Source organism: Mycteria americana, chromosome 2 (assembly GCF_035582795.1).
Source record: "Mycteria americana isolate JAX WOST 10 ecotype Jacksonville Zoo and Gardens chromosome 2, USCA_MyAme_1.0, whole genome shotgun sequence".
Classification (NCBI taxonomy): Eukaryota; Metazoa; Chordata; class Aves; order Ciconiiformes; family Ciconiidae; genus Mycteria; species Mycteria americana.
In genome coordinates, this window is record NC_134366.1 from 17,651,032 (window position 1) to 17,665,265 (window position 14,234).

Sequence of the window (14,234 nt, forward strand, 5' to 3'; positions counted from 1 at the left end):
CCCAGAGACAGCCCTCAGTTCTGCATTGACTACAGCAAAGATTCAGCAAACTGAATTAGTTGGCCAGAAACAATCTCTATTGTCTATAGCACTCTCCCAGCTTGTTATGGCAATTACAGAATACCCATTCTTCCAGAGTTTTAAAATGAGTGGAAGGTAATGATCTGTTCTGTAGGTTGTGCACAACAATGGAGCCATTCTGGTACGCTCCTCCTTGTTGGAACTGTGTTACCAGAAGAAGGAAAGAAGAAAAAAGGTGCATAAAGAAGTGAAACACACAGAAATAGATTTGTTATGTAAAACATAAAACACTCGAGATGATTTTCCTGCATGAAGAGTTCATTTAACATGCCTGGTGAGTAGTGTGCATCCTTAGTAATAGCAGGCCTACCTAAGGGACAGGAGCCCAGCACTGGCAGCTGCTCAAAAGGAGATTGTCTCTGCAAATATAACGAAAAGCAAGTGCATCTTCTACACCGGGCTCTAATGCTCTCCTTGGGCAAGAAGAAAGAGAACTTTGGTCACTGCTGTTAACAATAATTTACTTTAGATGGAGCAACTACTGAGATGGCTGCTGCACATTTATTAGTACTGAATCTCTCAGGCTACGTATACGGAGGAGTTGATGGGTTGGCTTAGAATATAAAGCAGTTTCTGTGGTGCAGCACTCCATATATTATGGCCACTTTTTGCCTATCCAGCGCCCCATCCATTTTCTGCTCCCGCCCTGTCTCCTGGATGCTCTGCAGACTGCAGAGCCGGTCTGGCCAGCCACTCCGGGCCAGCCTGGCGTGTGGCTCCCGGGCACACAGGGACCCTCCAGCCGCCTCTGCCATGCACTGCCCGCAGCGGCCACGGCGCTCGCCCGAGGACAGCCCACAGTGTGGAAAAACGCGCACAATTTTTATGCAGAGCCACGATTTAACTGGTAACCTGGAACGCTGCAAAAGTGGCTTTTCAGCCTGAGAGCCTGCTGAGCACTTAAACCGGTTTGTCTCTAGTGCTTAATGAATCTCTTCCCTTTTCACACATGTAACACTACACACCCTTTAAAAACAGAGAAATAAAGCTCTGTGCCGAAGATATTTTAGGACTATCCCTTGCTAGAACAGGACTCCAAATTCCCAGTAAGTGCTCTGAGTAAGCGAGCCAGCGGTAAGTACAAGCAGGCAGAAAGCAGGGAGGAGCAGGACCCTTCCCTCTTGGAAGGAAGGGAAGGCTTTGTGGATTATTTTTGAATGCTGACCTAAAAGGTTGATTTTCCATCCACCTGCCGCCCCGGACCGTGCAAGGAGCCAGGTACGAGCAGAGCAAGGGGAACAGCTGGCTGCTAGAGCTGTTCAGCCTCTAACAAGAGAAAGATCCAATGTGACTACCATAAACAGCAGAAAGCCCATCTGAGTGCTCGCAGGTGTAAGGAAGAAATGTGCTTTTCCTGCTATTATTGTCAGGCTGGCTTGGAGCGCAGCTTAACCCTCTCTCTGCCGCCCGCTGCAGCCATGGTGCATCAGAGAGGCAAAGGCGAGTGGGCAAGAAACCTCCAGCCCGTGGGGTTTACTCTGATCCTCCTTTTGGCACCGGTGGTGAGGAGCGACGGTGTGGAAATGAACCGTGAGGAACTGGTGCGACTGTCTCCTCCTGCTCTGCAAACTTATCACGTGTGGAAGGGAAAATCCCGCAGTGCTACGGGCAGTGGGAAGGCCCGGCTGGGAGCGGGATGCTATCACTGTGCCCATCGCAGCTCCGCAATGGGAACAAACAAGCCCGAGAAGCCTGCACCCCTCTGCTTGCCGCGGTGCCCTTGGCACCAAAGCCCCCGATGAGCTATCCCAGACCCACCACACGGAGAAATGCTCCGTGCCCACGGCACAAGCTCCAAGGAGCCAGCAGCAGTGGTGGCGGGTGGCCGCTAGCCCGGACGCTGTCAGGACACCTGCCTCGAAGGGCTGCGCAGAAGTCGCAGGGAGGTACCGTCCCCCCACATCGGAGCTGGCCAGGGCCAGGGGAGCTGGAGGCCCTGCCCGAGCAAAGCCTGCAGGACATCAACCATGTCAGCACCCAACGTCCGCAAGGATGCTGGCCAGCTTTCCAAAGCTGGCTGCAGTGCTGGGATGCTCTTCCCACCCTCCCTTAGATAAATAAATCTAAAAAATAAAATCAAAGGAATTGGATTGGCAGGAGTAACAAAACCATTGCTGCAGCACTGTCTTGTAAATAATCTGTCAGACTGGGCCAAAGAGTAAAGGCTGTGCAGAGCTTCTAATTTGAGGGAAGATCAACAACGCTGGAAAACAGTTTGTTTTTCCAGCGCTCATTTGTTTTCTTTGCCAATGACATCAGTGCTTTCTGATAGGGTTTGCTTCCTGAGGATGCCTGCTATCTTGCCAGTGTTTCCGACTTGTCCCCGTCAGCCGGTACAACTCTGCATTACACTGGAAACAGGGGCCAAGCTTTTCTCTGGAAACTTCTCAGCAGCACTCTCAGATGCAAAGCAACAAGCGCAGGCTGCCTGGCGGAAATCGGCATCAGCCCCCGCGTACACGGGGACACAATGGGGACCCGCAGCCTCGGCGAGCGGGACACAATGGGACCACCAGATGGAAACGTCATCAGAGCACCTCGGCTCGGGGTGCTCTGTCCAAGAGCGGCGATCTCATCTCTGGCCCTGAGAAAAGCCCAAAGCAGTCCCAAAAGACATCCTGAAGAAATCTGGTGCTAGAGTTTCCTCTGAGCTGCTGCCGGAGCCCATTCTCAGTGGGGGAAACGCGCTGGTTTCTGTTGATAGTCTGCCTTTATCTGCAGGTTTTTTTCAGTGGCAGGGGTTCCCAAGCCTTATTATTTTGGGGAGTACCACCCCCACCTGTACGATGACCAGTACCAGCGATGATGAATGCCAACACTTGCGGCAGTGGCAGAAGCAGCTCTTCCCTCTGTGCTCTGAAATGGCCTGCATGCCGCTGAACCCTCTCTGCATGGCGTTTAGAGCAGCCCATCAGTGTGCTCCTTTGGTCAGCCCTGGCTCCAGAGAGCATCCTGGCACAGCACCCACATACTGGGTGGGAGACCAGAAGCGACAGAGAATTTGGCCCTGGCTGTCCTCTGTTACATCTCTCTGCCCTCTGCTACCTGAAATAAAATGGAAGGTGGCAACCCTTTAACTGTTGGAATACGACCCCTGAAACTCCTTGTTGCGCATGATTTGCCCTGCCCACCTCTGCAGAACTATTTATAACATCTTTGCAAGTTATTCTGTACAACTTTACAGAAAAGAAAACATCAAAGGAACATGATTCATATTGCAAAATGAAGCATACAAACATCATGAATTGCCAAAATCCAGGCACCCTGCATGGACGCAGGAGTTGCCGCAGTCTGTAATTACATGACTTCAGGCTACTGAAGTCTGCAGGACTCCTGCCTCGTTTGATACGCAGGCTAGGTGATGCTAGTCTTCCTAGGCTTTATCTACAGCAGCTATCCAAACACTGTTCTGAAGACAGAGTTACTAACAAGCATCTGAATTACAAAGCATATTATCCAGATGGGTCACACATTAAACTAGCTTATCTTCACTCACGTCTGGGTGACATTATTCCCATTTCGTATCAGACATGTGCCAGACAGAAATATTTATGTAGATAGTCTAAAGTGAAAACAACCCTCTCCCCTCTAGGCACCCAGTCTGAAGTGTCTACAATCTGATTTTTCAAAGCACTTAGCCTTAAAACTGAGCTAGGTACGTTCAAAGCAACTGCTGCAAGAACCTAGTGCCTCTCCACATCAAGCCAAGTGTCTCAAGTCAGGTGCCCACACAATGAAGACATGGGATGAGCCAAAAAATTGGTTGCAGTAATTCGTCTACCTTGCTCTCCTCTGTCCCTCTGCCTATCTAATCCAGCACGAACGCTTTTGTCCAGGCAGTCCCCATCTCCCTCCCACGCCTGTCAGCTCCTCACCACCATGTGCACCGCTGCCTTCATTTCCCACTTCCCAACCTTCTGGCCGGTCAGAGCCACCTGTCCTTCCCGCTGCCCCCCAGCATCCCTCCCCTGCCTTCCCGTCTCCTGGTCCCACCAGTCCGGCCGCTCTTACCGCACAGCCCACCGCCATGCTAACCAGCCCACCCTGCCCTGCAGCCCTTACAGCTTCTCCCCGCCAGTCCTCTGTTCACATCCCTCACCCCAGTTTTCCTCCTTCCCCTCCTGATAACCAGCCTCTGTCCCACCTACGTTTCCAGCAGAAGCACCTCCGTGCCTGCTCTCCGCTCCCAGGTCCGAGACCCTGTCTCACCTTTACCTGGAAAAAGCAGGAGCTGTCATTCTGGGGACAATCCAGCTCCACTGCTGCAGCCCTGGCAGGGGCACTGCGCGGGGGCTACGCAGACATGCTCTGCTCGCACGTCTGTTGGAGCGGTTAGGGCACAAGCGCTGTCCCTGCGCAGGGCTGTGTCACGAGCGGGCTGCTCAGCACCAGATGCTGTGAGGTGCTGATGGATGGGAGGAAAAAATCTTCAGAAAACAGAGCAGCTAGAAACAGAGAGGAGTCTGGCGAGAACATGCATGGACGTCTTCGAGCCTTGTCACCACAGATCCTGTTTCTGAACATGATGGCACTGCAGCTCTCAATCAAACAGCTGGAAGATTTCTTTTCTTTCCCCTTTTTAATGTGGGCAAAACAACATTCCTTCTCCACACACACCCCCCCTCCCCCCCCAGTTTTCCTTGGAAATGGTTGAATTGGTTTAGCTGATGATATTAAAATAAATTTATCCTGAGAGAGAGACACAACCTGAAAGTCTCAGATCAAGTGATAAAAGCCTGACAGACTACAGCAATGGAAAACAGGTTCTTGTAGTAGAAGTTTCAATACTAGATGGTACTACTCGCTCAGTCTAAATATAACCCTGAGCTACATCCCAGGAGAATATGTAAGTCTTTGGCCATCGTAATCGCTCCTGTTTTCTCACTCTGGTTTTGCATGTGTGCATATGAGACAGCTTATCAAAACCAAACACATTAAATGAGGCTTTTACCTTGATCATTTCATCTTTTTTTGGGACAATAAAGTCAGATGGGACTGTAAGCGGCAGGCTGCTGTGCTGCTGTGTGTGCAGCTGCCTCGGCACGCCGTGCCCCTGCCCTCCGCTGCGGAAACAACCACCACCACCTTCACTGGCTTGCAGACACACGCTCCATCGGGAAAGATAAAATTCATGTGCTTGAAGAGCCTTCAACAATAATGTTCACTATGATAAAATATTAGATAATTAATGCAAAGATAGTCTAGAACACGGGAAAGAGAGATTAGAGAATATTAATGTAAGTTGGATGTATTCAACTCAGCAGGGCTTAATTAAGCGTAGGCTAGGAGTAAGGAAGGAGTAGGGAACTAGCCAGGGCAGCCTCCAAGCCATGAGTAAATACCTCCTAGAAATTCTCAAAGGATAGGCGAAGGGCAAACATATTCTCTAACTTCAAACAAAAGGGGGAAGGAGACAGATCTGAGGTATCATAGACCAGACAGCCTGGCTTTGATATTGACTCAGACAAATTATTATTCAACCCACTTGTAAATACTTATAGCAGGTGTCGATTTATCGTGGAGCGGGAGGGAGCGAGTATGTGATCCAGGAGGAGCAGCGGACTTTCCAGCTCCCTGCTTCCCACCCCGCACTGCAGCTGCATCCACTCCCACATGATAAAGTCATGAGAAACCAGAAAACACAGACTTGTCAAGAACAAATTAAGTCTAATCAATTTAATTTTCTTCTTTGACGGAGTTGGGAGCGGAGTGACTAGGGAGGGAAAAACAGTAGAAGTCGCACATTGGAACGAGGAAAGCTTTTGATGGATGCATGTGATAGTCTTACATGCAAACCAGGTGAATACAATTTAGGTATAGGTGGGTATACAAATGTTTTGTATCTGTGCTCAAGGAATAGTTAGTAAATTCAATGTCAACCTGAAAAGCTACATAAGGTCTGTGCCTGGGGTCTTGCTCTATTCGTTATTTCCACTAATGACTTGTAAATTAGAATAAAGATTATAATTACAAATCTGTAGGGAGTGCTGGGAGCATTTTCAGGGATTACAATTAGAATAAAATCTTAATAAATTAGAGACCCAGTCTGAAATGAATGACTGAGATTCAATACAGGCAGGCGTAAAGCACCATGGTGAAGAACAAGGATGCAATGCAAAAGTGCAAAATGGAGCAGTATGGCAAGGAGTCTTGGGGGCTAGAGCTGCAAAGAGAGACGACAAGAGTAGCGCAGGGCTTGGTACACACAGGTGAATATGCTTGGAGATGTACTAAGAGGAGCATCACGTCAGGCTCTTTATTCCTCTCAGCCCTATATCCCGTTTTGAGCCCTACCTCAAGCGAGATGCTGCTCCCTCCCACTTGCTCACAAGAATTAAAAGTTTAGGAAGTGTGACCCCTTGAGAAGAGGGTACAAGAAGTGGGCTTGTTTAGTTGAAAGAAACGGGAGGAGGAGTGAGGGTGAGAGGATGAGAGATGATAACAAGTTTCAAATATGTCAGGCTGCTAAAAGGCAGTGATAATCTTGTCCTGCTCCCTGCAGATGTGGAAAACTGAAGGGACTGGCTTAGCATGCAGCAAGGGAGATTTAGGTTAGATATTAGGAGGAACTGTCTAGCCATGATGATAGTTAACCACTGGTTACGCTGGGAGGCTGTCAATCTCCATCAACAGAGGTTTTCAAGAATAGGCTAAATGAAGATCTACCAGGAACAGTGCAGATGAAGCAGACTCTGCCTCAGAACCAAGGGATTTGGCATGGAAACTAAAGATTTTTACATTCCTCCTCTCCTCCCCCCCCCCCAAAGGTATTGTTTTGTTGGCATGCCCCACACCTGGAGGTTCCATATTTCAAATATTGAGTTCTTCCCACCTTGATTCCTCAATTATAGTTTGTTGGCCTCCGTTCTCTCCTATGGGGCTGGCTCCCTGGCTTTGTATGCTCACATGAACTTCCATGTACCTCCATGGTAAGCCACATACAGCCGAGCAGGATCAGTGCATTTGTTTTGGGGAGTTGAAGCCCTCTGGGGATGTACAAAGAAGTAGGGTTGGAAGCACAGCTCCCCAGGGTCATACATCGTACACAAGACTTTGTTTACCAGTCTGATCTTCTCTCCAACAAAATCAAAACCCTTCTGTACCAGATTCCCAGTCTTATAAATAGCCACCTTGCCTGAATTACAATGTGGCTTTTCCCCAATACTACTGTCCAAAGTAAAACGAACACTTTATCACAAAATGCCACCAATGACCTACCTTGCACCCCCCTGTCCTGACATCCTCTGCTCTGCAGGGAAGAGTGAGAGGGTGCCGAGGACGGGCAGGCCTGGCAAGGCGGCAAGCACCATTTAGTAGGAAGAGAAACTTTGCCTCTCCTCCAGGGATGGGAGGGATAGGGAGAGTGAGACACAAAAGACACACTCACACTGAAGGATCTCGCACAGAGAAGAGGCAGTAGATGACCTGAGTGGAGGCACAAGAACAGTCTTGACCAGAGGACTTGTATCAGATCATGGACACACACCAGAAAAAGCTTCAAAAAAGTTCCCATTTCAGCCAACACTGAGGGCTTCAAAGCCACTAGTGCTAAATGCACAATTATCTCTGCTGCTACATGGGAAGAAGATGTGCCAAAGTCATTGCTGGAAGATAAGCCAACTCTGTGTTGGGTCTGCACATCTTCCCAGGCCTGCGTGTCCCTCCCATTCATCTCACCGAAAGTGAAAAGAAATCTGTGAAATTTTGTGTTTAACCCTCATTACCTATGGGCAGGAGGGTTCACATTTTTTCCTTTTCACAGACAGTGCAAATTACAGCTCACATCCTCTTTGCATTCTTTGAGCAAAAAGTCCTGACTGAAATCACCGAGGAACTGTGCCAGAGAATAAATTAATGACACGACGTGTCTCCAATAAAATTAGGAAGTGGGGAGGAGAAGAGGAGCGAGTCTCGAAGAGTTTATTTAACTCTCAGAAGGTAGTTATTCCTGTCTTGTATCTCACCGGTGCAGATGCATCAGCAAACCCACTGTGGCATGAAAGAGAGAGCAGAGCATCTCCTGGGGAGACCTTAACGAGTGACGGCTGCTCTCCCGGGGTTGCCAGCCCCATTTGTTAGGAGGTTTCAGGTCATATTTCAAAGTTTGCCTTCTCAGATTCGCCAAGAAAAAATGGTAGAGCGCTAGATTTTTTTTTTAAAGTAATGTGGGTGTTTGAGTACTGCGTTCACACAATGATGAAATAAATATCTGACGGTGCACGGATAGGAGTTCGTATCTGAAATATGGTTGATTTTTAAATTTGCCATGGACCAATCCAGCCCCGACTGAGCACTGATTCGCTGAGGCTCATAAGCATCCAAATAGAAGTAAACGCATAAAGGAAGAGAGGAAACGTCCAAGCATGCACAGATACCGCTGCTCGTATTAGCTGGTTTTCAAAATGTCAACAGCTCGCTTCCACCGATGACAGAGCAGCACATTACTCCACTGAAATCGGTCCAGATTTTTTTCAGAGAAGGAGCAATTGTTGAAGAGCACTCACTGCTACTCTGTGCTCCAGATATAACCAGTCCTTCGACCAATTGGCAGCATATGGTATATTTCCTCAAATGACAGCTTTTGTTTGTCACAACAGGAGAACAAAATAGTACATTTATTAAACAAAGTGTAATTAGCCAACTCTATCCCTCCCAAAAAGGAACTGCAGAAGAGGATATTTTTTAGGACTCAGACGAATGCTTCCATGCTGTTTACGATGCTATTGTACAGAGCAATACACTCTGGTGGAACAAAGCGCATGGAATCACATTTGTTGCTCACATCTTAAAATCAAGATGTTAAGGGTTAATCATCCCACCTAAAATACCTATGGCAAAGTGCTAATAAGCTACTCCCACGCTAGGACTACATGGATCATTATTATTGTTTGCATGTTTTTTAACAGAAAAGCTCTCCATCTGTACAAACCAAAAAAAAAAAAAAGATCTCAGTAATAACTGTATTAAATCTTTCAAAGTACAAATTTTTAATAAGGGATCCATCACGTAGTTGAACTTCTTTGAGGTGACAGTGACATGACTTATAGAGCCTGGGCTCTGTGATCAAAAGGATTGCCCACATTAGCATCCTACTAATCACAGCAGGACGGGCCGGCCCATCAGGCCAGGACTTACGGAGGAGAGATCGGTAAACAAACACTTTCTCCTGCTCACAAACGTGGCTGGGAGCAGAGGCGCTCCAAGGTTGGTGTGGTCTTCTCCTCTTTGAAAGAGATAAGGATTGTGTCTGCTGGAGTAAATAAATTCTCAGCATAGTCTTACGCATCTGTTTGTTTACTCATTTTCAGACATTTCCATCCTCTCCTGTGTTGTTATCCCTTTTATATTACCCTTGTATGTATAATCAAATGCCCTCTCTTCTGGATTGACCTTCTGCTTCTTCCTGTATTATAGACGCCTTTGATCTTTCTTTCTTGCATCTGTGTGTCCTGCCTTGTCGTCTCAGCAGGATTTCCCCCCGACCCCTTGCACTACCAGAAAATAAATGCCAAAGTAGCATTTGTACGCATTAGCATAGAAAAAAAATAAGACAGACACTCGAGAAGCCTACACGCAAGCGCTGTCCTGCCGCTGAGGCACTGCGTGTGCTGGGCACAGCTGCCTACCAGTGAGGTAAGCCCAGGCTGGTGAAAGGTGGCCCAGCTCCTGAGCACGGATGAGCCCCCTGGACCAACAAGGTGAGCAGCCACCGTCATGATGGGGGAAGAAGGGCCATCCTAAAATTCCAGAAATGGCTGTTGATTTTTCCCCCTTCGTCACACACTTGGAGACTTGCAGGGTGCCCTCGGCACTTTCAACAAGCAGAACTCAGCTTTAACTTTTTTCTTTTTTCGACTAGCTCAGATTGCAAACCGCCTTCCCTTGCCCCACCATTTGAGATGGTCCAAGTTAGGGCTGACAAATTCTATTAATATCCTAACTGTAATACACTTGGGCGACGAAGAGGCCGCTGCTGATTTTTGTTCTCTGCAGGCACTGCCAATACCAGAAGAGCTGAGGGTTGTCTCTAGGTAGATGTGAAAAGATGCCATCAGTTCACATAGAGACCTTAATGATTGCATCAAGACTGATGAAAGGCTGACCAACCCCTTCCTTCATAGCTGGAACTGGTGAGTAAGCTTCCCCAGCAAGCCCGAGTCCACTGGCTCTTCAAACAAAGCACAATAACAAGGTTGCAGAAAGTGAGATAACCCTTTCCACTCAAGAAGTGGAAAACAACATCTGTTAAAAACCAAATAAACCGGTGTAATGGCTTCAGCAAGAGACCCAGAGGATTTTAGAGATGCAGCTCGTGGCTTGGTCAACACATTGTGAACAGCAAATTACAAGAGAACAATTGTTTCATACCAAGCTCTCCCACCCCTGAACTCCCTCAAGGTTAATTAGGATGGCCTCTGGCCAAATTAATTAGAAGAGAAGATTTGGGCAGGACTTTGCTATGCACTCGTAACTAGTTCCAAGGTGACCGAGAAGTTCAGAAATGCCTCACCTTCCAAATAAAGCCTGCTTGGCAAAAACCAAGCTCACATGTGCCATGTCATTTCTCTGACAATCAGGAGAAACACTTAAAAGTAATCTTTCCCTAACTAACGGCTAAGGCAGAAGAATTTTCTGCATCCTTCCCCACCGAACAATATGCCCTTGTTTATTTTCTGTGTGCTTTTTAGGTCATAAGAGGCCAGTGAAATTATGCATCTAAAGAACAATATACTACTGTAATAAGCCACTTGATACACACAGCCCAGCAGACTCTGAATGATCGTCTTTTCCAAGAGCTGGCGAATACATGTTGGAGCATGGAGAAATCCTGAACACCACCATAGGAAGGGAGGATGCAGAAGTGGGCCCAGCCTTCGAAACAACAGACTAAACTGGTATTTTAGTTGGTATTATAACATGCCCCGGTGGCACAGCTTAGGAGAGCGTCCTTGCCTTGAGGAGGACAGCCCTGCCCAGCTTCTCTACCCCGTGGCAGCAACCTGCCTTGACCTCCTCCGGACTCCTGCTGCCCTCAGCATCCTTGGCAAAGGGAATAGCTGGCAGGACCACGCTTCTTTCCTCCAAGTGGTACCATGGTGAGTGGTAGAACTGCAAGAGCATAGCAGTGTAAGGCAGATCTAGCTTCTGTGATTACAAACTAAGCGCTGGCACAAATTGAGGCTCTTGCATGGCTGCGTCTCTGAACTGCAGAGCCCTTGTCTGTCATCAATCTGATATTCTTTAGCTTGAAGCTGGAAGGTTGCTATTTTCCATGTGTCTGTTACCCACAAACAGCAATAGCATTTCTAGGCACAATCAGAACTTTTAAAGTAACAAAGAGAAAATGCTTCAGCTCATGCAAAGAAGTGTAGCTGAATAGTTTTCGGCAGGACACAATTCTCATTGTCGCTAGCCAAGATTTAATGTCTTGACTGTGTGGATCAGACTGACTACTCAGAACAGCTACGTCGTATTTTCACTTAAAGACAGGGGCTGGAGTAACTTAACATGTAGGGTCCATGCCACAAAAAAGCCATTATTCTCAACTCTTGACAAAAAAGAAAGGAAAAAAAAAACCAAACCCACCCTTAATAGATGCAAGAGTCCTTTGGCACAGATCCAGTGGCAGACTAAAGCCATAATTTGTAATTCTGAGGCAATTATGAAATGACATAACAGCACAGATCTCCTTCTGACATAACAGCTTTTTTTCATCTCCTTTCCACAGTACATGGTTTGAAACAACCACCGAAAAGGAAATAACCCCAAAGATCTGTTCGACTGCTGTGTAAATACCGGAATAAGAACAAACACCGAGAGGGGCGGCAGTTGATGTTTCAGACCCTGATGCCACATCCCGCTCGGTGTCAACGGGAGCCGGCACCGAGCTGCAGCCGCTGCCCCGCTCCCGAGCGCCGGGGACGGCAGCGACAGGCGTGAAATAAAGGTGAGCGGCTCCGGCGACCGGCACCGACCAACTTCCCCGGGACTGCTGCTCAAGCCGAGCTCCCCAGGGCAGCCGGGCCCTGTGCAGGGCTGGGGGTGCCGGTAGACAGCCCCTCGAGAAACGGGGGTCTGGAGGGGGGGGGGGGGGGGGGGACCAGCAGGTGCAAAGCAGCCGGAGCACGGAGGGATGCGTCCCCCCCGGTGCCCGCCCCGCGACACCTCCGAGCCTCCCCCCCGTCGGCGTCGCGTCCTCGTCCCCGCTCCCCCCTTCCACGACCTGCCGGGACTCACCTCTCCGGGCGATCGCCGCAGGACCCTCCGGTAGCGGCTGGGGCCGCCGCGCTCAGCGGCCGCGGCAGCCGGGAGGCACCGAGCCCTCGGCGGGGCGGGGAGGGGGGGCGGGACGGGGCGGGGGGGGCGGGCGGGGCGTCCGCCCCGCCCGCCCCCCCCCGCCCCGTCCCGCCCCCCCCCCCCCCCCGCCCCGCCCGGTGCTGCTTGCGCTCCCCCCGCCGCTGGCACGGAGCATCCCAGCCGAGAAGCGCCGTTTCCTCCACCAAACAGACGGTTTTTTTCTTTCTTTTTCACTCCCCCCCCCCCCCCCCCCGCGCTTTTTAAATTTTTTGCCCTTTTTTTACGGTGGTTGTTTTCCCGCTGCATCCGCCCCGCACAGAGCAGCCCCGGCGGCTGGGGCGCGATGGCCACATCACCCCACAGGGTCCCCAGCACACGCGTGGGGCTGGGGCAGCTCCCGGGGCAGCGGTGCATCAGACCCCCACCCGCGGAGCCATGCTTACGGCCTGGAGAAGCATTTCTTTGCCCTCAGCAAGCCACAGGCACCGGCCCTTGCAGGCGTTACACGCTGCTTTCCCAGCCCGGGATCCAGCGCTTTTCTCCTTTAATCCATCCCTGTGAACACGTTTCTTTGTGCACTGGGGAGCTGATGTCCTGCTCCAGCGGTGAAACGTGCGTGAGGCACTTGCAAGGTAAAAAAGCCGAGCCCTAGAAGGTCTGGTTAGCTTCAAGCACCAAAGCCCGCCTGTCACAGGCCCACTCTGTGGACACTTAGCTGCAAAGCCAGTTTGGGACATGTCCAACAGCAGTGCGTCCTTCCAGAAACGTAAGCCAGGAGGGCCTGACCCAGGAGCCTGCCCCGGCAGCGGCAGCCCTGCCGGGAACACGCTCTTACATGGGGCAGGTTGTTTTCTCCAAAAAGTTGAACAGGCACCTCCTGCCCCCTCCCTCTGCAGCTGAGCACAATGCACAGCGCAGCTGAGAAGACAGACATCAACTCTCTCAGCATGAGGAAAATCTTCAGAAGGGGAGACTAGGGTCCATCAAGGATGGAGAGGGACCCTTTCAAAGCTCACTGTGCCTGCTGGCATGTGGCTGCATGCCCAAAGGGCTTGTCCTCACCATGGTTTTCACTGGGACATCCGCAAGCATTTTTGAAGCATTGCTGGTTGCCTGCTTCCCCACCTCTCTCCCCCTCCATCATTTATTCAGCCTCTAGAAACAGGTGAATAATTTGCAAACCTGTTTTGGTTTAATGACACTCTCAAAAGAGTATGTTTGTGAATCATTTACTTCAACAATTGCTTGGGCCCATCAACTGCTTACCATGTCTTAATTGACTTTTACCCTAGGCTATCGAAGCGCTTTACACATGTTCATAAATCGAGTCCTATTCAATACGTGCTCTAGTTAATAGCAGGAAAACAAGGGCAGTGAAGTTATGTGATGAGTCCAAGGTCAGGGGAGAAGTCTGCAGGAGAGCCCAGAACCGAGTACAGGTTTCCCAGTGCCCTGGTTTCGTAGGGCGCTGGGAGTAATCGTCATTGACCTGCTTTTCTACAGACATCTCCTTTTGTCTTCCAGCAGCGAGGCTCTGAGCCTGCAGCCGCTGACACACAAGGTGTCCACCAAGGCCAATGCCACCGGTGGCAGGGGGACCTCCGGCAGGACCCCGTGCAGGCATCTTACACCCACCCCTGGCAGGGTACCTGTGGAGTTCTCTGTGGCTTTCCTGATTGGGAACCCCCCATATTTTCCCATGGTAAAGCCTTGTAGCTGACACAGTCAATCAGTAGAAAGTTTAGGTTTTGTCACAGAGCAGCTTCTTGTGGGTGTGACGATAGCACGGGTTTTCATCAAGGAAGCCATGCTGGCACAAGTTACGGTTTATTATTTAAATATCTTGACTCAGGCAA

At 49.6% G+C, this 14,234-nt stretch overlaps 1 protein-coding gene across 3 annotated transcripts in view; it reads right to left on the reverse strand.

Annotated features, from left to right (window-relative positions):
- Nucleotides 1–14,234, reverse strand: part of JCAD (junctional cadherin 5 associated) — a 66,655-nt gene that overhangs the window by 17,430 nt on the left and 34,991 nt on the right. The window contains exon 1 of one of the 3 annotated variants that reach the window (XM_075492557.1): nt 12,319–12,409. The exons of the other annotated variants lie outside the window; for them this stretch is intronic. The gene's annotated coding sequence lies outside the window, so the exon portion shown is untranslated. Of the gene's footprint in view, nt 1–12,318; nt 12,410–14,234 lie in introns of those variants that run through there. 3 annotated transcript variants of the gene reach the window in all.